Below are 14,932 nucleotides of genomic sequence, written 5' to 3'. Positions count from 1 at the left end.
ACACATGCATATGCACACACAGCCCACCGGTTAGGGACACATCCGCGCACACACAAAAACTATACGCTCAGCATAAGGCAGGCTGTTGGAGCAATTACAGAAACATGGCAGAACACGTTGAAGCAGGCCCCACTATCAGAAGGGAAATAGAGTGAGCAGTGGAAAAATGATGACGCCATTAATAACAGGGAGGCTCAGAGGCTCGCAGGGAGGTGGGGGGACAGGGGGGGTGGATGACCCTCTCAGTGATTTCCCTGTGACAGCACTTTGAGAAGCAAATGGTTATGTTTGTGTTAGATTTTTTGGACGTTTAAATGGCCGTGTTATTTTATTTTATTCTTTTTTTGCTTTAAAGGCAAGTAAATAAATAAATAAGTCTAAAACCACAGTGGTGTAATGTACCAAATGATGCGGGAAGTGATGTTTCTCTGTCACTCATGCATCCATTATTTTTGGTAAACGACAGGCCAGGCCTTATTCTCATTCTCTCCTTTTGGCTCTCCGTCTCGAGCCAATCATACACATCTCCTCTCCTCCAGCTACCGCTTTCCCCCTCGGCACTGCAATGCAGATGTGTCTTGCACACTGGCAGAAAACTTTGAAGACAGCATTTGAAGGAGGAACATGTTAGAAAAGATGGAAGGGCATGAAAGAGATGCAACCAAAGCTGGAAGAGGACAGAACTGCTGAGAGTATATGCAATACAAAGGTTTCTACAGTGGAAACCCCAAAACGTTTGCATGTGAAAAAAGAAGTTGAAAAGAAAGAGACACAGGAGCTTTTTGATTTTTTTTTTTTGAGACTTGCCAGTGATGATTTTGGCCTCATCGGCTACAAAGCTTAACAAAGGTATCACACCATCTAATACATGTTTTGATGTTTTTGAAGCGAAGCCCGTGATATAAAAGGTTGCCTTTATTTGTGATTCAACAGTAAATTGAATTGTGGAGAGCTGACCCCCTATTGATATTGAGTTTTTTATTTTTTATTTTTTTTTTAGGTGTATTATTGCTCATAGTGTGATTACAAACAGCGCCTTTAATTTAAACTGGCAGCAGCAGTTGATAATAGCATTTGCGTTTAGTGCTTCTGTTAGTCTGGCCTCGGGCTAAAAGTTAATGGACTCCATAGGAAAATTTTGATCAGTTAAATCAAGAATTAATTGGCCATGTTGAAACAAATGCAAAAAGTAAATGAATGCCTCAGAGCAAGTGTTCACTAATTCTGCAGCTTTCAACTTGGGAATCTAAGTATAGTTGGTGGATACTTTCTAGACAAACCATTAGACACAATTCACACGAGGAAGAATTGCGTGTCTGAATGGGCGACCATCAATATCCAGCCGACGTCGTCTGTTTGAAGTAATCAAATGAAATCTGCTGGATGTGATTGATTTGCATTTACCAGACTTTTAAATCCATGTCACCTTTACCTCTACATTCAGATGCATTATTATATTTGTCTGTAATTTTGGGTTTTGACCACTAACGCAATTTAAATGCTTCAAGCTGTAAGAGTCTCCTCATACCAAACGAGGCATTTTTCAATAGCCATTCACATTATCCCCTTTTTTTTTTTTGGTGTAGTGTTTATTCTTTCTGAAAGAGTCAGCCTTTTCTGTGTGGCATTCAAATTGCCAGCACGTGCTCAAGGGACTGAAAGTAAACAATGCATGTATTCAGCGTTTGTAATTCTATTTCACAGGTAGAACTCCCCTCGTTTACTTTGCAGCAGCAGCAACAAAAACAACTCTCACAAAGCTGCTGAAAAGTCACATGTTCTCTCATTCAGCTTGAATTGTACTGCGGCTTTAACCAGTAATGATGTCTTTTCACCTTTTTACACTCTTCATTGGATTTTTTTTTTATTGATTTTTGGGCAAAAATGGCGACTTTATAAATTTTGATTAAATCTCCGTCACAGTGAAAACGGCCATTCAGTGTTTTCACCAAACAATACATCAACATATTCTTATTTTTTCAATAGAAAAAAAAAAAAATTGATAATAAAGGAAACAGTGCTCCGATGGGGAAACCATTTCTTCTGTGCAACCCTCCAACTTGGAAATGAAACTTTTAGAAAAGTGAACAAGTTCAGTTTATTATTATTATTTTTTTGTTGGCCCAGTATTTACAATCTGATGTTGTCTCCACTGCCTGCCTGCGTCCACTACTGTAGCTCTTTGTCTTTCATAAATACACAAGCTCAGTTAGAAAAGACACGATTTTTGGTCTGTGTGTAAACCTGGTTTGTATGTATTTATAAATATTGTACTTTCATGAAGGTTGTGATATTGAAATGGCTTTAAAGAGTTAAACCATGTGATCATTGAACTGTGTTACATTGCACAGCCTGCGTTCAATCATGTAAACAAACAGAATAACAGAAAGAGACAACGGTAAATATAAAGTGGCAGTTGGTTATGTAAAGTGCGTCTGCGCACCCCCCCCCTCCTTCTCCATCACTGACGATACGTAAAAGATCATATAGATCAGTGGCTCTACACAGACATTTTTACAGATGCTTTTGTAGCAGGTACATCCATTCCACTCCATTGTTTTTCATTCTGCTGTAGCCTGATCTGCTCACCTATCCTTGTTTTCCATCTCAGTGTTTACATGAGAGTGTTTGCACCTTTTGGATATTACTTTTGCTCAAACCCATTTACTGACCAATTTATATCTTCATCCTTTGGGTCCCAAACGCTGCACCGGATCAGCGGCTTCTGTACAGCAAAACAAGGCGATGTAGGCTGTGGGTCTTTGTTCCCCCCAGTCGCCCATAAACACCTTCCTGTCACTGAATTTCCAGATGGCCACGCTCCTCTGTATCCCACAGTTCACAGCTCTAAACTTCCTCGTGCACCCATTTGCATCGGGTCACCGCTCACTCCGACACGCTAGAGGAAGAGGAGCACTAATCCTACCCAGCATGCCTCCCTGGAAATGTTCTCTATGCAAATGATTGCTTTTACTTCAGTGGGGCGGTGAGAGGTCCACATCGAGAGCGGTTTGGTCGCAAGCACGCGTACGCAGCCGTGTCACTGTGGCTCAGTTAGCTGTCGCTGTTTTTGGCCAGTAAACCCCCCCTGAGCAGACCTGGTTCCGCTTTCCCGGCTGGTGTCGGCTGTTGGGAAACAGGAGAGAACTTTAAAAGATTTGTTCACAGGTCCACGCCAGATTTATCCTGTATTTAATTGCATCGGAGAGCAATCACTGTCTGCCCTGCAAATCCTTGGTAAAGCTGCGCTTTACAATAGAGCCATAATTGCAGGAGTTTAATTGCCTGCCCATGCTCTTCTCCCACTGCCTGCTTGCATTGAAGAGCCCAATAATTAGAAACAGGGAGAAATTAGGTGGCAATTTTGTCTTGGCAATTATCATAATGCAAAAGAAGTGCCATTAGTATTGTTAGCCCCACAGTACATAATCCTTTGACACTGTCAAGTCCCTCTCTTAGCTGCTGGGTACAACAACTCTTGATTTCCCTCTAGCCTTTGCACTCGTTCAGTCGCTACTTTAGTCATCAGCTATCCAGGCCAGCCGGCTCACTCGGAGTCAAACTCGCAGAGTGAACGCATCCGAGCCCGGAGTGCTGGGAGGATTAGGAGCTACGGCATTAGCAGTCTGTGTTTCCTTTAAAGGTATATAAATTGGGTGCTAATCCTCTTCCACCATGTCAACCATGAAATTGTGTTTGATATAACAGAAAAATTATTGCAGTCAACAGAGATTGTATTTGTACCACGTTGGCATTTCATTTTGTTTCGCAGGATTCTCATTGTTTGGACTCCCAAGTTGGATATGTCCCCCATTTTGAACGCATGCTTTGTAGTTTTAGGATATGGGCAATGACAAGGAAATATTATGGGTAGGCTTTATGTCCTGCTGAGTCCATGTAACTTGCATTAATTTCAAGCTCTGCATAATGAATACCTGTAGTTCCAAAGTTTAAGTTTCGATGCATTTTTTTGAACTGATTTTCTTTTTTCTTTTTTTTTCATTTTTGAAATTTAAAACGCAGATGCCCGATGAGCTTGATTGAAGCCTCTGCCTTAGCAATGTGGAACTACTCCAAAATCATAAGAGTAGAAAATGAACATGACGCGTCGGCATAAAAATGATGAGAAACTTATGCACTCAAAGTATGTGCCATTAACATTAACAGCATTAATAACGATAATATCAAAGAAAATGTGGCAGTTTGACAGGTGTGAGTTTAACTCCCTGAACAAAAGTAACAATGCAGTACAGAGAGCTAAACACAGGATAAAGTTTTTACCATCCACTTTCTCTAAAGCTGAACAAAACACAACAATTAGTTTAATTCAGACCATTTAGAGGCTCACAAATGGAGCTTTTTCTCTGAATGGTAACCTACAGTCTAACCAAACACTCTACCTAAAGCATTCAATTGTTATTGAAGACAACTTTTTGCTCCTAAATATCGAGTAAGATGTTAGTAATCAGTATTTTATTTGTTTGGCTTGCTGCAACCATCCTTTTAATCCTTTTAGTGAAACAACCTGCGCACAGCAAGATTACTTTTCCACTGCTGCTGGGTCTTTCTGTGGCAGCAAAGTGGAATGGTGGTTTGTGTCGCTGGATAATTTTTATTTCTTCATTTGTTTTTACAAAACTTTGTTATAGTTATGAATATAATGGTTGCTTTTGTATCTAATTTTTACTTCACTCTTCAGTGATGTTTTGTTTTTTTGCACCACCAGCATGTTCTGCCATCTCAGGGAAAGTATTTTGTGGTTTGGGATGTCTCTGTAGAACCTCAATTGTTCATTGCTTCATTGATAATGATCTGACACATTCCAACTACTACTTGCATCTCCTGCCATTTGGATGTTGAACTTGTGATTTGTGGGATTTTGATAATATTTCGATTTATTGCTCGGCTCTACTCAATAAACCAAATCACTGTATTGACCCCAAGAGTGGCATATAAAACACTGCTGCCTCTGTGAACGGTCATAACTGCACAACAAAGAAGGAAAGCCCCACAGAGAAAAGTGCCGAACAACGATGTGTGCGCACTGAAATATATAAGCCATAAAATGACTTACTGCTTCTGGCCTTTTCAGATAATTAATGTTTTTAAAAAGGTAACTGCAAAACTCTTACTCAATATATACACATTGGTGACATTTTAAAATAGAAATGTCCAATGTACATTTCTTTTTAAGAAATTTGTTGGTGTACGGATAAAAGTCCAGCCCAGTGTGAATATTTTGACACGGAAACTGGAAGTGGTTCATGCAAACTTAAAGTTTTTGATGCTTTCATTCTTAACTATTCTGACCAGAAGTCTTGTTGCTGAACATTAGCATGAAGCCCGAAGCCATACATAAGCTTACGCATTTTCAACACAGGATTTGTCAGCCAAATCAAAATCAGCAGGACTTCAGAGGGTTGTCCGTGGCTAAGTTTGTTATTTGAATTAGAATATTTGTTTTACTCATACAGCTATGCCCAGTTAGTTCATGTTCCACAGCGTTTTAGAAAGGATGAGTCCCCACCGCTCCGCTCTACTGCCAGCCTTGAGCAGTTTGTAAAAACTTCTGCCTGGATTTTTTTTCAGTCCATTTCAAAACGACCTCCCCGCTCCATTTGATCAAATTCCTTCATGCGAATGCACGATTGCAGATGTTGACTGTTGTTTGCCGCCCAGAGGATGTGTAGTAAACCTGATAGTTATGAATACAGTGACATCATGTGCGTAGAATCTATTTCTTTCTTTCTCTCTTTTTTTTTTTTTATAATTTTTTTTAAACTGTTTTTTGTTTGTGTACAGTATCTCCATACAGCTGATCTGATGGTGGCAGACAGCTGCTGCGGCTTTGGGTGATTTTAGTTCCCTCCTTTGCAGGTGGTTCAAGTGAAGGATAGTGTGTAAGTGGAAACTCAGTGATTGTTTGTGTTAGATTTGGATTTGAACTTTCATTTAGTTTGATATCCAAGCCATGGATGGCTCTTATCACCAGTGTGGTCTGTTGGCTGATGCTGCAATATACATTATTGGATTTTTTTTTTTTTTTTTTTTTTAGAATTTATAATGTACTGACTGAAAAATACTGTGGCTGAGTTTATTAATAATCATCACCCTTGGTTGAGATAACAACAACAACCCACAAGTTGGGACATGGTGGGACAGATAAGGTTATTGTGTGTGTGTGTGTGTGGGTGTGAGTGACCTGTTAGTCTCCTGAGTTATCTGTGTGTATCTGTGACAGTTTAGTAAGATTGTATCTCTGTGCAAAAAACAAACAAACAAACACACCAAGATGTACTAATAAATGCCTGAATAATGAAGAGAAAATGACTTTGAGAATCGCAAAGTCCTTCACCATTAATGTTGAACAACTCTCAGTGGCACTCAAGCAATCAAGCAATGGGATTTACAAAAGATTTTAATTTGAATGCATTATACAAACTCCTCACAGACCAAAAGGCAGGCAATTGCTCTGACAAAAGATATGCACTGATAAGTTTGAAGGTCAACAAGCTGCTGCAGTGGAGATATCAGCAGCTGGTCCGTGGCACACGTACTCAGTCACAGTAAAATACAGACGATGTATACATAGACATTAGAGGCTGACCAGGTGGCAAAAACACTATCAAACCCTAAAAGTGAGTGTACAATTAGCCTTTTTTCACTCCTCATCAAAGTTTATGACCAGGAAAATGGTTCTGTTTCATCACACATTTGAAAGTCAGATGGAGCACAGCTTACAATTCCCAGATGCCATAAAGGAGAACAGCTAATGAGGCCCTATGTAGAGAATAAAAGAGGGATTAATGAACAACACGGTTTGAAGAGGCTAGGCAGCCCTTTCCCAAACCCTTTACAGTGTATGCATATACTAGGTGTGAATATTCTGAGGCTTTCACACGTCGCCACAGTATTGAATGGTGTGTGCCGCGCTTGGAGGAGCATTCTGCTGATGGAATCAAAACCCCTTTCACAGATTCAAATGAGGTGCACTCAGCTGTGATTGGTATTGGAAAAGCATTTGTCGGAACAGAGGCTCACAGAAGGCTTCTTAAATACAAGGCAATCACAGTGTCTAACGCAGAGACGAGGCGAGAGGTGTGCCTGGACTGCAGAGTGGAAAACAGGACAAAGGATTATGATGGTAATAAGCAGTAAACCAAAACAAAGTCATCCCCTGATCCCTCATTCTCTCTCTCCCTCTGTCTCTGTCTCTCCCAATCTCTCTCACCCCTAAATCCTTTGGTACACTCTCTCACTCAAACGCGCCCACCCCCCCCTCCACCCGACATCCCCCTCTCGCTCCCTGCATCACACAGACCACATATTGACAGGGCCCATTTTTTCACAGTGCCTGAGCTACAATTTAAAACTCATTTCTCATTATTTGCGGTGAATCCTTACGCACACAATTTCTAATCTGTCGAGGCCATGATGGCTGCTGGCAGACGCCAAGGCGCTTTATGCAGATGCCCGGCTGTACACCTATATGCAATGTCAACTCTTGCACACCCGGTTGGCCCTGATTTTATTACAGTCGTCAGCAAATCTGCATGCCGTCAACTGTGAACCTTTGTGCTAATGCACCCCCCCCCCCCCCACACCCCTCCCTGGAGCTCAGCCTGTGGTGTATAGGCTGAAGGCGTTTTTACATCCCAGTGATAATGTGCAAGTACAGATCAGAAACTGTTTCTTGCTTGCATGCTTCAAGAGATACCATTCTCTGACAGACCTGAGACGTAGAATCTGCAGGCTGGGGCAACAAAGGAAAAGGAATAAGGTGGAGGTGGATGAGCTGGGACAGTGGGGGAACAGGAAGGGGGGGTTCACAAACCTCTAATTTTGCCTGTTAAATGAAAGGTTGTCAGAGCGCCGCTATATCCCAAAGTGGTTTTCCTCCTACTTTTCTCCACATCTTTGACACAGTGAGGTTGTCTCCGTTTGTGTGTGTTTGTGTTTGTGTGAGGGAAGAGGGAAGCTGAAAAGAGCAGGGGACAGAACTTGCCATTATTATGCCTGCAAGAACCGGGGTTGGCAGCAGAGGAAAAAGAAAAGAGGGGAGAAAATTGTGTCTGGAACTGTCCAAGTGTGGCAGTAGTGGTCCTCAGTCACTTTATCAGTGCCACAGCAGCGCTTTTTCCTCCCATCTATCTGCCCAGTGACTATTCCCCCCCCCTTCCCCGTCAGAGCTGGAAAAACACTCACGCTTTCACCATGGATGGTTCAACACAATCACTAACCTTTTTTTCCCCCTCACCTATCCTGCTCACGCTATCGCTTCACTCAACATCGCTCTTTGTCTAAATGCTGCTCTCTCTCTCTATCTACCTTTTTTTTTTTTTTTTTTTTTTTTACTATTTCCATTGCTCAGTCCCATCGTATTTGTAGAAGTGCAGAGGACTAAAAAAAATTACAACACTTCACCTCCTCTGCACATTCTATTTCTATGTGTTCACTTAACATCGGGGTTGGTGAATGCTCCAACATACCTTGTTATTTACAGGATTTCTTTGAAAGGTTTTCGAGTTTGTGCACTAGAAATAAGATTTTGAGAGTGGAAAGCAGATCAGGCTTGTGGGGAATAGCATCAGGAGCAATGACAGCAGGAAGAATTTCTTTTCTATAAATGATATCAGACCTTCTTTTCACACAGCTTTCAGGGGATCACTCCTTCATTCTGACATCTCCAGGGTACTTGGCTCTTCCCTGTCCAGAAGATTGGAGATTTAATTTGGTGAAATCTTTCTCTGCCTGCCTGTATTTGCAAACAAAATAATGCCGACTGCATGCTACTTTTTCCGCAGTAGTACTCCAACTGATTAATGATCACTGAAATCACAGCAAAGTCCCTCAGTGAGACAGTGAAATAGGTTAAGAATTAAATGAAAATTACAGCAGTGTGTGTCAAATACTTCTGGCCTCTTTATAATCTCTCTCAGTGCTCTGCTGTCAGCGTTGGCTGCCCTCCGCCGTTAGTTTCATCTTCGTCTTGATTTTCTAACTTGTGGCAGTTGGTGGCCATCGCTTGTTTCTTCAAGGAACTGGGAAACAAAACAAAACAAGAAAAAAGCAAATAAACCATGTAAGTTTTATTGAAATAAAGCACAGGTACTAGTGAACCATCCAGATACTGCTCATCTTTCAGGGGAAGGGGGGGGGGGGGGGGCTGGATGCCGCCGGGACAGCTTGCCAGTTAATCACAGGTCCAGTATATAGAGACGTACAGAGCCAATCAACCTTTCACACTCGCACTCAAGGGCAATTTAGACTCACTAATTAACCTAAAGTGCACGTCAGCCCTAAGCATGCCCCCCCCCCCCCCCGATGTTGCTCACAACTCTTCATACCGCATTTTAGATTCTGTATTTTCTATCGTGGTATATTTCCAGAAGGGGAGTGAGAAGAATTTCTATACCTAACTCAGTATACTCTCTGAGCCCACACAGAGGTCCAGCAGTCAAGAAGAATTAACAAGTGGTGAATTAACGGCTGTGTTTAGGCTGATGAAGAGGCTGTAAACGTGAGTCTGACGTCTGTTTATCTTCAGCAGCGAGGAAGAGCTCCGTCTCTGTTTTTCTGCCCGTTAACTTCCTGCTGCTTGTGCTCACCGTGAGCTTACTTACTTAGTAAATACCTGACCGGTACTTGTATTATTTTTATTATATCTTTATATACTATAATGTCTAGAATGGCGGACGGCCGGTGCTGACTCCTCCACAGCAGTCTGACGAACATCGACTGCTGTTTACAAAGCTCAACTAATGACTTCATTTCTCTCACTGGGAGAAACTGGTTGTGTCAGAATGTGTTGTTATTGGTGTTTTATTGCGTTTTTATGGCAATATGGTCCAATTTCAGCATTAAATGTTTTTCTTAAGTGTGGCCGCTGAAAATGTGTGTTAATAAATTCAGTTTTCCTCCTCCTTCCTCGGCTTTGGCTGCTTCTCACCATTGAAACTTGGAGAAATGTGTAAATATAAATGGATGTATAGTCACCAGATGCTAAGTATCCAAAATAAGGCTGTAAATAATGCCTATCAGCAATCCATTCTCTTTTTGTCTTTTGGTTTATTGTATTTCAGAGATGTGGGCTAAATGTCCATCATGATTCCATCAATCTTTTTGACAAAGTCATTAAATTGTGCTCTGTGATCTAAATATTTGATTTGCTGTGAAAGAAAATGAGCAAATCTTGACAACTGATTTTTTTTTTTTTTTTTTGCATGTTGGTTGAAAAATGCCTTTCAAAGATGATTTAATCATTGATTATTCCGTCATCAAATTGTCTCCGTTAATTAAATTAAAGTCATAATGTGAAAGTAACTGAAAATGATTGAACAGTATTTCATATGAGTTTGTACATCACAGTTGCATTACTTTCAATCTGAGTTTCTCTTTTTCAACCTTTTGTCCCAATAAAGTTTGCCTGATGTTTTAATGTTCTGATTATTGTGGTAAATTCAAGTTTGTCAAAGCTTCCTCATAAACTAGTGCTGCATAAATTTCAGCTGTGCCTCTTCAGACAGCTGTTTTGACACCCAGCTCTATCTAGTACTGCCATTCTTGTCCACAACCAGAACCTCCTCTACTGGTCAGATTACAGCAGCTCCGCTGGCTTCCAATCAAATACCACATTGTTCACAAGATTCTGCTTCACACCTTCAAGCCAGTCACCCAACTCATCCTCCAACCTGCTCGCTTGACCACCATGGGGTCGAGAGCATTAAGCTGCTCGGCCCCCCCACCTCAGGAAACCCTCCGTCTCTCTCACCACCTTTTCAGACAAGCCTGTGCATGTGTGTGTATAACACTGGAATGACTGCACTTTCACTTTTTACTATTTTACTTCTCTTTGTTTATTTTACTGCTTTTTGCATTTGAATTTGCCAATCGATTGTATTTTATCTATTGTTTGACTTTATTGTCATGTTTTGTGAGGTGTCCTTGAGTGTCTAGCGAGGCGCCCATAAATAAAATGTATTTTTATTCGTTTTTATAAGTAAGAGAAGCACCTCCCAGTGGATGCAGCAAAAGTGCTATCTGTACATTTATACCGGCATACTGCTCAGCCAAGCCATTGATGCTTGCTCAGACATAGATGTGAGATAAACCAGTAATCCGTGGATCACAGGAAAGAAGATGGGTGCTCTTTTCTTTGTGTCTGCCGAAAAGACTGAAATAGCTGAGCTCGAGAAAAGTTCAGAGTCAGAAGAATGACTTTGCGGCGGCCATCATAAGAGCGACGAGGTCAAAACTCCAGTTAAAAGATTGGTTAGCATACAGAACAGACAGGTGTGCTGCTTCTTTCCGAAAGGAAGGCCGAAGAGAAAGCTGAGCGGAGGAAGTAACAATTTTTAAAGGTCTGCACGGTTTAGCGTTGCAGGAATACAAACGTGCACCGCTGGTGGGCAGATAGCATTTGACTGCGATAGGACCAGATGGCAGGTTTCACATTTTCAGTGTTAATACAGGAGTGATTAGTGAACAAAAGATCAATGTTTGCTTAATGTCACAGAATTATCTATTCAAAAGTGCAGCCCCTTACAAAGAAACTGAGCTCACTTTGAGCAGCGTCTCTAATAACACGTACTATTACAGCCGCATTCGGAGATACTAGCTATTTTTGCTTTTGTTAATTATTACCTCTTAACCCGCATGATTATGGTTTTAATGGGCAGGCTGAAAAGACTGTGAAAAATTATATTAATAGACCAATTTGGTGTGGGTGAAATGGCTTAATGGATCATTATCAACCAGGAAAATCTATTGAGCAACCTCTCAGACAGTTTTGCCTGTAGAATTTGAAAATCCGTCAGCGGCATCAGTTGTAAAGTACGGCCAAAGCGACTAAAATGAGTTTCGCTTGCCTTAAAAACAATTATCAAAGGACTCAATAGGAAAAAAAAGAAGCCTAGTTTCTCTAAATATTTACTCAACCACGTGAGGTGGTTTGTCATTGTTGCACACAACAGCACCTGAAAAAAAACAAGCTAACCTGAGACTGTGATGAGCTTGAGTGGATAATTGATCAGGCTGAAATTACCAATGGATTTCTGCAGCGCTTGCGCCTGAAAATCTATCGTGCTTCAGGTCGTCTATCGGGAATCATAGAGGTATGTAATACAGTGAAATGGGCACAGAACACAGTGTTAATAATCTGTTTACACTTCAACCCCCTTTCCATTGATTTCTGTTCTCAGCATGCACCAGCTGACAAGCACTGGCTCCCTGAAGGATATCAGTCAGTGTTAAAAAGAGCAAAGACAACATGAAATAGTTCAACAAAACTTTTAACGCACTCTGCTACAGACCACATTTTATCAATATTCATTAAAATGCTTATTAATAAACCATCGGCTCTTTACCGGTGTGTCTGCCGGACTTATCGGTTGAGCTGCCTATTGGATTTTGTCAGCTTGTGTAGATGCGTTATGTTGTACACGAGCGTGACATGTTAGCGTGGTTTGTGTCATGAATATATTCAAATATATTGCCTTTTATAAATAAATGTCAGAAATTTAGATGTTACAGATTTCAGCAGATCGAGGTTTCAGAGTTGCCAGTACTGTGTGTGTGTGTGTGCAATGTGACTTAATAGGCTACCTTCTCTCACAGCTGGATGATATGAGGAAAATATCGACATTTTTCTGAGTAATATTGCAATTGTGATTTAAATTTTGATTATCTGTTAATTGAACCTCATACCTGCATTTGAAGTTTACCTAGCAATTATGTTTGTGTGTGTGTGTGTGTGTGTGTGTGTACGCGTTTATGCACTCACTGTACCTTCTTCCATTCACCTGCACTCTGTCATGCATGTTCACGCCTGTGTGTGTGTGTGTGTGTGTGTCTCACTGCAGCTCCGTCTGTCTGCCTTTAAAGAGGCTGTGAATGATCTTATTTAGTGTGCGCTGATTGCTGCTTTAACCTGGCAGCCACGCTGGCTGCTGCTGCATTAATAATCGCACGGAGGCAGGAGAGCTGGCGAGGCCCGCACCTTGTTCACCGCTCGCTCGCTCGCTATCTCCACGGCACCGAGGAAAGAGCCAGCACACAGCAGGGGAAGTGTGGCGGAAAATTACAGTCTTCACATGCCAGCCAGGAAGGCTGCTGCTCAGTGGGGGCCAGCGCTGTGTGAAGAAGACAGAGGAATTGGGAGGACGTTTGAGTGTATAATGCCTGTGTGTAGGCAGTGGAGGTGTGTGTGTGTGTGTGTGTGTGTTTTGTCGTCCATGTTTTAACCCATTTAAGCTCAAGGCCTTACACTGTCACCTCTGCATTGGCTACTTTAGGCTCAAGCTTTTGGCTTTAGGTTTCAATCAAGTTGGTGTAAGTTAGTTTAAAGTCTTGCCTGGGCTTAAAGTGCAGGAACACAGGAACGGACTACGAGGACTACGTTGTTCGGATTGTTTTGACATTTTTATATGTAGAAATGTATTCCTTGTGTTCTGGTCTCCTTGACCAAAAACATGCAGGTATCTGTAGGTGTGGTGGAAACTCTTGGTTTTTAATGTCCCTGTGTATGTGGTTTAGCCCTCTGACAGGTTTGTGCTCTGCCTTTCACACAGTTCACGCAGGGATCTACTTCAGCCCCCATGACCCTGCTCAAGATAAGCCGGTGTGGAAAATCGATAGATGGACGGTTTTCATGTTGGTGAACGGGTGTGTATATGAATTCATGTGTGGCATGTGATGGAAACGTGGAAAAGCAGAATATGGCAACAAAAAGGGACCAACCAACAGACCTCCTTTGTGTCAACATTAACTAGAAGGGCTGAAACTGCTGTCCCTTTTAAAGCACGGCCAACAATTTCCTCTTTCAGTCCAGTCCAGACGACATTTTGATTGGGTGTGTGAAGATTAAAGCTTCACACTCTCTGCCAGGGAGAACAGTATAATTGATATTTCAGCTCTGGGCAAACTTGCACTCGCCGGCCAGTGGCTGTTTCAGCAGAAAATTAATGTTAGCACAGCTTGGCGGCAGAACGGTCGGCATGTTTCAGGAAATATATTCTGAGTTGGGTCTCTCTGGTCCACTGGCTGTTCCTGCAACTCTGTGTGTGAAATGAACATCCTGTCTGCACAAAAGCCAAGTATGCATTTTTTCGACACACACACACACACACACACACACACACACACACACACACAGAAAAGTAGTTTAGCACAAATTTAAAGGTTTGTTCCGATGGAGACACAATTCAAGCAGGATCGGTGTTATGCTAATTGTAAAGTCCAAAAATGCTCCTTTTATTGCACTTCTCTTGCCCCCCTGATCAAGGGCACTTTGATGGGAACGCAATGAGAGCCTGAGTAGGATTTGATCAGTCCCAGTGCTCCTTAGTAATATCAAGTTGCTCAACAACGAGAGGCATCTCTTGTCTACTTCATTAACATGCGTCATTCAGCCAGTCTGAAGATCATAAAAATCAACCTAGCATGACGCAACGACAGAATTCTTGTTTCGATAGCACCCTCATGGTGCTCTTGTCCTGAATGGGCCATTTAAGCGGACACAGGGGATTAGGCAGATGATGGCAGATGAGATCCTCATATTGGTTCAGTGTGACTCGGACCGTATTAACAGGACATTAGTCTCATTTCCATTCTGACGGCGTGTGCTTCCACACAACACTGGCGAGCCGACCAAAATCATTGTGACCCTCACGCTCCAGCCTTTCATTTCCTGTCTCCATTCAAACCTTCCTTATCTCTCTCTCTCTCTCCTCCCGTTTTCTTTCGTGCCCTTTCTCCACTCTCTTTCTTTCTTTTCCCGCCCTTGCCCCCTGCGCGCCCCATTCTCTCCCCGCTGTCTCCTTTTATTTCTTTCTTTCCTCCTTGTTCCACATCAGCAGCTGGGTGAAGCCTCTCCCCGTCACGCTTGGCTGCACTCCCCTTAATTACCATGTATTCTTCTTTAGCTAATAAAAAA

Source organism: Echeneis naucrates, chromosome 3 (genome assembly GCF_900963305.1).
Source record: "Echeneis naucrates chromosome 3, fEcheNa1.1, whole genome shotgun sequence".
Classification (NCBI taxonomy): domain Eukaryota; kingdom Metazoa; phylum Chordata; class Actinopteri; order Carangiformes; family Echeneidae; genus Echeneis; species Echeneis naucrates.
The sequence above is the reverse complement of the archived record's forward strand: the minus strand, read 5'-3'. Positions refer to the sequence as shown.